The sequence below is a fragment of the Lonchura striata genome, chromosome Z (genome assembly GCF_050655825.1).
Source record: "Lonchura striata isolate lonStrDom1 chromosome Z, ASM5065582v1, whole genome shotgun sequence".
Lineage (NCBI taxonomy): Eukaryota > Metazoa > Chordata > Aves > Passeriformes > Estrildidae > Lonchura > Lonchura striata.
This window is the reverse complement of record NC_140740.1, coordinates 54756297-54764725: the sequence shown is the minus strand read 5'-3', so window position 1 is coordinate 54764725 and position 8429 is coordinate 54756297. Positions and strand designations below refer to the sequence as shown.

The 8429-nt window shown below is 36.7% G+C and overlaps 1 protein-coding gene across 8 annotated transcripts in view; it reads left to right on the top strand.

Annotated features, from left to right (window-relative positions):
* ARL15 (ARF like GTPase 15) overlaps positions 1 to 8429 on the top strand; it is a 224384-nt gene that overhangs the window by 188580 nt on the left and 27375 nt on the right. The window lies entirely within an intron of this gene.

The following is an 8429-nucleotide window of genomic DNA, read 5'->3' as shown; positions in this document are numbered from 1 at the left end:
TTTTAAATACTTAATGTTTGTAATCTGTTTAATTCCCAAGCTTGTTGTTGGTGAAAACAAGATAAGATCTAGTCTAGATTCTCAAATAATGCTTTTCATAAATTCAGTTTACTTCTGTTATCCATCATGTGAAAAGAATCTTCCTATAACTGACCCCGGGCTGACTGCTAAGAAACCTAATAGCAGTCTGTAAATTTAAAAAGGTTGTGTTTTCCTCTTTTTTTATATACCCAAAGCAAGAGGAAAAACAACCAGGAAGTTTGGGAGGTCTAAGCTTTGCTGACTTCCAAGGTTGTATTGTCTGCATGAGTTCCTCCACTTTAGTTTGTAGCTCATCTGTGGATATCTTTTGGTAGTTTTAAGTGATGCTAAAAATATTTATGCCTTTCACACTATGTCAAATATCCTACACTCAAAAAGCCTCTGAAAGTCAAGTCCAACAGGCAGCTATCCAGAACACCAGGTTACAGCACATATTTGCTATTGATTTTTAGTAACGTAATGTTAATAATATAAACTAGAATGCTATGTGATAGAAACCTAAAAGCTGCCATGCACATCATATATTAGCCTAATTACTAGTGGTTTATACCTGAGGAATGTTCCCTCCTTCTCTGCTGAAGTATTGAACTGCACCCTGTTGGCTCAAGCTTGCAATCCTCCCCTGAAGTGCAGGGATTTTTACACTTTTGATGGTTCAGCCTCACACTTCTTTTTGAAATGTTTATAGGTGTTTTATGTTGGTGGAAATCTGCAATTGATGTCCAAGAATTAGTAATGATATTCTATCTCTTTTTAACTTTCATTTTATTACATTCAGTTAAGCAACTGCCTTGTTTAAAAAACCTAGACCTTTAATACCATTCAATTCTTTCATGTTTTACTTTATTTTTCCTTGAAAACCAAAGACACAAACTCTGATTTCCAGCTCTTTTCTTATACTGTTACTTTTCCTTATTTACATTGGATCATGAGAGGTGTGTAGCCCCCCAATAACATCTGCTATATGGTGTTGCTTTGGCATCCTTTGGCTAAGTTTTTTCTCTTTGAAAGGAATTCTATTTTTTTAATCAAAACTGTGCTCCCCTTCTACTGTCTGAATATAATCTTATTGCTCAAAAAAAATTGGGGTTTTGAATCTGATTTCATAAGCATTGCTTTTCATTTGCATTCAAATATTGCCTAGGAAATTTTGTTGTGTTTTCTTGGTTAAGGAAATACCGCACTCTCGCCCCAAGTCCCGGTTCTCAGTCCCTTTCTGCCCCGGCTAGCTCTCCAATGGAGCGAGAGGGGCAAATGGAAGCACCCTCCGCTGAGCCCAGCAGGGCTTTGGAGACTGCCTTGTAGAAAGATGCAGCTGAATCCCACAGTGTAACAGAGAGTCTCTTGTTAGGGGCTGAATCCAAAGTTTATTGGAACAGGGCCCAACAACACCTGAATGATGCCAGCTAACAAGAGCACCAGCAGGGTGCTTGCAACATCTTATATACTAAGAGGGAGGGGAATCGACCGGCCAATGGGAGTACAAGGAGGAGTGGCTCTTGTATAGACAGACACATATGGGAACCAATGAGGGATGAATATGGGAGGGACCCCAGGCCCTTGGCCAATCACCCAGCACCTAGGATGGAAGCTTCTGGATGTATGGGAAGGGATACCGAGTGACTGACAGGGCACCTGGGAGGGGACAAGGGAATGATTCGGCACTTCAGGGGAGGATTGACACTTGGGTAAGGTGGGAAAACTAGGGACAAACCAAGTTGAATATGGGAGGTACATAGGAACAAACCATTACATTATGAAATGATAATAAAATATGTAATAACACAACTCCACAAGGAAACTGATATATGATGCCATTGAGTAAGAGAAATTTTCCATAATCCGGGGTCTTTTGTTCCTGGAATTAGTGTTTTTATGTGCTATCATGTCCAAAAACTTCTTTAACTGTCTTAGATACTTCACTATAATTTTGTGTGTTCAGAAAGTATGGAGCATTCTTTCTTTTTAATAGAAACATCTCTTCTTGGACTTAAAATATGGCAAAGATGCCTTCTCATAATCAAAATTAAATTTAAAATTATTCTAAATAACTTCTTGTTAAAAATATTAATAACATTTTTCTTAATAGGGGTTCAATATTTTGATTGGCAAGACAATGTAAAGACATGTGTACTGAGTTGTTCTTAGTGAAGTATGAATATACAGACTGCATGAATAGGTTCATGCGGTTCTCTGTGCACCAGTATCACTAGACAATTGATCACTCTGGTGTTTGTTTCAGTTTATATATAAAAGATCTAGGTATGATATACAGAATGGAAGTAGATTGTGTTTTGGAAGTAGATAAAAGCTTTGGTATGGAACTGCAAGACACTAAGTTCAGCACTGAGTCACACCAAAGGATCATTTTTCCCAGTGTCGTTTTCTGACCATGGTTGGCTTGCAGTGCCATTATGCCAGTGTAGGTACACAGTGATGCTTCATCCATCATCCTATCCTAGTTTTGATTGATCTTTATGTCCTTTCTAATCATGCAGTGTTGCATTCATACCTTTCCACCTAAAATAATGCTTCTCCCATGAATTTGTCAAATTAATTGTTGAATCTATTTACACTTCTGGCATCCATAGCATTCTGTGGCAGCAAGTTTCACAGTTTGGTTGTGTTTTGTGTGTGGGAAATCCTTTTAAAGAACCTGTGTTCATGAGTAGGTAGGTCATTGCATTGATAGAAATTTAGACGCAAAATACTAGCTGGGGAGACAAAATTTGCAACATGCATTCTTGTTTAACTAGATCAATCTGATGTGGTTGTATTTGGTTTTAGATGTCTAATTTTCCTTCATTGAGCTTTATCCATTTGTTACATGTTGTATATGGCTTGTGTAAGAGGAAACAGATATCGTGAAAACACTGAAGTTGCTTCTCCATAAGTTGTGTTTTAAAGTATATTTTCTCCTAATAAAATGTTTTGTAATTCCAGATACAAGTAAGAATCAAAAAATAGTTTTAAGCACCAAACACTCATGGTATTACATATTTTGGCAGATGAAAGTGAAGCAAATGCTCAAATATGTGGGCTATCCTAAAAATGGCATTTTATTACAATTACTACAAACAGTCCATGTGTCTTCTGACACAACAGTGTATGAAGTCATTTATTACTCTATACATATGTCTAACTAACATGCTATTATGTATAATATGACATTTGGGGGTGAAAAAGGAAATTGTAGGAGGGAGAGAATTTTCCCTCTCAGTTCTATGAGAATTTGTTTTTATGTAGATAGATGAGCATTTGCATATGAAGGAGAAAAACATTTCTCTTCTAGTTGTTCAATTACTTATTTTGAGAAAAAGTTAATTTGTTTTTTGGAACCTGTACTAAGGTTCTGCCCTGTGTGCTTGGCTTCCAGTAAGTACATGAGATAGGATCTTGTTGGTATGTGGGAGAGAGGGCTTATGCTTCAGGCACATTTCTCTCTGTAGCTTTCTGTTTCTCTGCTAATCTTTGTCATCAAAAATAGAGGACAGTGACCAGATTAACTGAAGTCTGTGTGGAACCATGCCACACAGTGCACACAGGTGACTTTTGTGTAATAATTTTTTAAAGTTATAATTTATTTTACATTTTCAGTTGGTTGCATGTAGGTTAGTTGGTCTTCTTTCTGAGCATACTATGGTTTATGTTCAATGTGAGCTGCATTCTTCTTGCACTTTGTAATAGATAACACTTATGTTAGTTTGATGCATAATTCTGTTTTATTTTTAATTTTTGTGTGGATGCATTTCAGCTGTGGCCATTTATGGAAATGTTTTCTCTGCCCAGATGATTTACAATCATCTTCCAAAAAATTATTCAAAATTGGGTACAACAAAGAACATCAATGCTATTTCTTTCTGTTTCCAGGTTAAAGATTAGCTGTTAAAGATTGGCTTTCTAGCTAGCTTGATTTGGTTTCATGTAGCTACAGTGCTGAGTTCCATACTGTTATAAAACCACAGTCACTACATGATTTTGGATGCTTCTGTTGGTTGTTTCATTTGAATAAAGTAGTGACTGATTTTAATTTTCTCATCAACAAAATTTTGAAGCAATTCAGCCTAACCTCCAATTATGTTACATATAATTTATATTTAGGTATTTCAACAAATGGTGTGATGTTTGAAGTCTGAAACCCTGAACTTTGCAAGTTCTCAACACCTCTGAAAACTAAGTCAGCATTCAAATCAGCATTCCTGGGTTAGGAATGTAACTGTAAGCATCTCATTTGACAAATTGAGCCTAAATTAATTCCTGATTATTTTTGGCATTCCATATTGGTGAAATGTTAATGTCAATTGTGATACTGTACTCTTGACATTGTTGGCTGTTAAACTTCCTTCTACATATTCTTCTGCAATGTCTTTGTGAAAGATGTGCTTCACAGAGCTTAGTACCAAGTATGGAGAGCCTAAAATGGGCCGTCAGAGAGTCTGAAGCACATGCAGATACTTCAGTGGTAAGGCAAAAGAGTAAGATTCAGCAAGGGCTCTTTTAGGACTCTTTTAGGAATATTTATTAGAGTTTAAACCTTGATTCTGCAAAGCTTTAAAACATAGGCTTACTTTTAAGGATGATAAGGCTCCTATCTCTGGTCCTTAAATGTCTTCAATTCTTTTTATATATTAATGGTACATTTTAAATATTTAAAGTTCAGCATGTGCTTAAAATTTTACTTAACATTCTATTTAATGCTGGTTCTATTTAATTTGCTGCCAATCCTTTAAGAGAGGAGTAGGATCCTATTGGAAGGATATGCAAGGCAACGCACAAAGAACTATGTGGTTGTAGTAGTTGGAGGCTTCTCTATCTGACTGCTTTTATCATAGATTCTGTTTGTCAAGTGCCAAATAGGTAATTGAAACCTAGTGGTATTTACTGGTTCCTTTTTGTATTTTCTCTCAGCTCTCTTCTCTTGATACTCAGCTTGAGAGAACTTTTCTATGGTAAATATTGACCATGAAAGACTTAGTATGCACTTTGACTCTGGAAAGTGCTGTAAAATGCTACAAACATTGACAAATCAAGCTATGAATGTCTGGATCTTAAAATTGATTGAAATGCTGTTATTTATTTCTGTAGATCAGTTTTGTGCAATAGTTGATTTGTTCATTCACAGCTGTTATTCTTTTAATGAACTTTCTACATATGTTCATTTGTGTTTTGTTGGTTTTTTTTGTTTGGTTTTTTTTTTCTCTGTGCAGATAATTTAAATGAGCCTCCTGAACTCTTAGTTTAAAACAGTGTGGTTTTGCATATTAGATTTAGAGGAATTTCCATGGGGATATTCCCACTAGAAAAAAAGCCCAGTCTCTTCAGGTTGACATTTCTCTCTTTTTATTTAAGAGCTCTTTATTCTCAGTTGGGAGGTTTTGCACTCAGTCATACTGATGTTGCATGAGCAGTCTGTAAGCAAGCACAACCTGGCAGAGCCTCACATGTGAATGGTTGCAGTTGAACTCATAGTTGCCCTCACAGGGAGCAGGAGAGGACACAGTATTTATGAGCAGTTCTTCCTTTATTATCACAGCATTGGTGGTAGTTACTGAGACTCAGCAGTCTTTTTCACAATATCTCTTTGGAGCATCAGGGCATTTAAAACAGAATTAGCTTCTTTGAGCTTGAGATGCCAGCCTGGAGATACAGAAAGTCAGTATTCAGAAATAATTGCTTGGGTAGCACAATAGGTATCTGTTTTCACTCTCTGGCTGAATTGTGCTTTACCTTTCTGCATCCCTCAATAGTCCTGGCATAGACAAAGTATCATCCTGATTCTCCAGTAGGAGAAGCAGAAAGAGGCACCAGCTGCCGCAAAGAGATTAGTAGTGCTTCCTTCTGCCTTTCAGCCCATTACCTACAAGTTCCTTACTTTGTGACCTATGGTATCTAGTTGGTTTCTAAGTAATTATGCTTTTTTCATTAGCACTAGATTATTTTTACCTTTGACAGGAGAAGACTGCTGTCTGTAAAGAGCCTTGTAACTTGTAGTGTTTAAGAACCACCGATCTCTGGGTGGGGAAAAAGATCATTATCTGAAGGTACAACTTCCACTGTGCTTTTCTCCTCAGAAAGGAAGATTTGTCCCAGATGAAGAGCTTTTCCTACCTTTCCTGAAATTTGTGTACAGAGCACCTAGGAAGGTGTCAAGTCTTCATCTTTCCTACAAATAATCTTTGCTATAGCTATTTAGGAAGCATCTGTCAACAGCAAAAGGCTCAGACAAACAACCAGAAAAGTTGTGACTGTTTTTTTAAGTACTTTTGTGTTTGAAACTCCTGGAACACCTTTCAGGAGTAAAAAAACGCTACTGAAAGTAATTTGCATTTTGCAGTGGAGGTGTACAGAGCGTAGTGCCTTCACAGACTGTTTAGATTTATTACTTGTCTTGATGCTACCAATCACTTTCATTCTTTCCTTTTGCAGACATTACAATTGCTTGGGGAAATAATTTCCTTGTGGTTTTTTTCTTGCCTCCTTTTACTGGTTCTTAAGCTATCATTACTGCAGTACCATATTGAAATCAGTCTTGCTGTGATGTTCCAGGATTTTATATCAACTTTTAAAATATTTTTCAAAGTAGGGAAACAAAGATGTTCTTGTACTGCAATTCATGTATCTCAAACTTGGTTTAATGTAATACAAAAGTTTTATGGAACTAATGTTTATATTTTAAATTTAAAAATATGTAATATTTATGGTACTAATTAGGTAGTCACAATGTTGCTTTATATCAGAGGCTCTCAATGCATTTTTCATTCGGCTGTCAGTGGATTATTATCAGAGTGTATACGGCAGTGGTGAGCAGTGAAGAATAACAGCAAGGAAAGACAATGCTATTTATCTTGCTTAATATAGCTGTCTTTCTGTATGAAGATTTCACGTCGTAGTTGTTCCCATATAAGGTACCAGTAGGAAAGTTCCTCTGTTGACTTCAGGTGGTACCTGAATCTTTTTCAAGTGAATGGTTTTGAGACTATTTTAGGAGTTGTTTGGACTTTTTGCAGTTTGGCTAATTTCTGTGTCATTTTAGTTTGTGCGTTTAGGGAGAGGATGAGGAGAATGTAAGGGAAGTTCAGTACATAAACATACATATTACTATGATTTAATTGCCAGTGTAAGTTCTACTACATAGTAAGCAGGAAACAACAAAGAAGGATACATTATAATTCCATCTGAATTCTTCTGCTGTGGAGTTTATTAATTTTTATTATTTAAAGTTCTTCTATCTCTGGCAGTAACCCCTCCCCTTCTCTGTATAATTTTTATAGTCAGCTTGTGAAGTCAACTAACTTTAATGCGTGCAAGCTTTACTGACCTAGAATGGATTAATCAAATCACTAAAATAAGCTCTGGTTTTGCATAGCAAGGTGTTAGCACCCCACATATAGTTCTAAGAGGTCCTCAAGAAATGCAGAGAAGATGTGATACCACTACAAGACTTGCTGTAGTTTGATGAAGCATCATTTTAGAAAAAAGCATATTAAGAAAAACAAGTTGTCTGGTGTTAAACTGAATTGCACATCTGTTTTCATTGAATGTCCCAAAGCTTCATATCAGTCTCCTGCTAGAAGGCATTTACTTGTCTGCCAGAATGCATATAAATGATTTGAAAATAGACTTGGTGGAGTGGCTGTAAGAGGGTGAATTAGTTCTGTGTATGGCAGCAGCAAGTTGGCCCAGCGGACTTCTGACCCAGAAGGATCCTGAGTCACTGCAATCTGTTCTGTGGGAGATGGAAGGCAGTATGACCTGGCTGTTGGACATGTTTTCAGCAGTCGTGAGAAAACAGCCTGTGGGCTAAGTGATGCTATAGTTCTCCATGCTATTCCTGGCCTTGTGGGCTGTGGTGCTGCAGCAGATGGTTCTTGTCCAGTTGGGTGGATTTGAAAGATCAGAACAAGGTAAGCACAGGAAAGGCACTTGGCTGGGGGGGAGAGGGGAAAGAATGAAGAGGGATAAACAAGCCATGTTTATTTTCTCTTTTTTTCTTTGAAGTTTTTGCTTTCTATCTTTAAATTCTATATAAATATCTTAACAAGTAAACAGTAAGACCATTTTAGTGGGCAAGGAGGACAACAAAAACCTACTGTTAATGTTTCCATAATCAGCTAAAGTTCTGACTTTCTGTTTGTATTTACTTGGAGAATCTTCAGTTGTGTTCATTAACTCTACATCCACAAACTTCTCAAAAGTGTTGGGAACTAAAATGAATTAATATTAGGGTTGTAGTGTCACTAAACTTAAATGGAAAAGCCAAAAAAAGATCCTGGAACTTCTTAAACATCCTTGGTTTTCTAAATACAGTCCTTTTGGTATTTAAACACAGGACTTTACAACCAAAAAATCTGGCTTCTCATGCCTTCAGTGTTTTAGGAAACATAAAA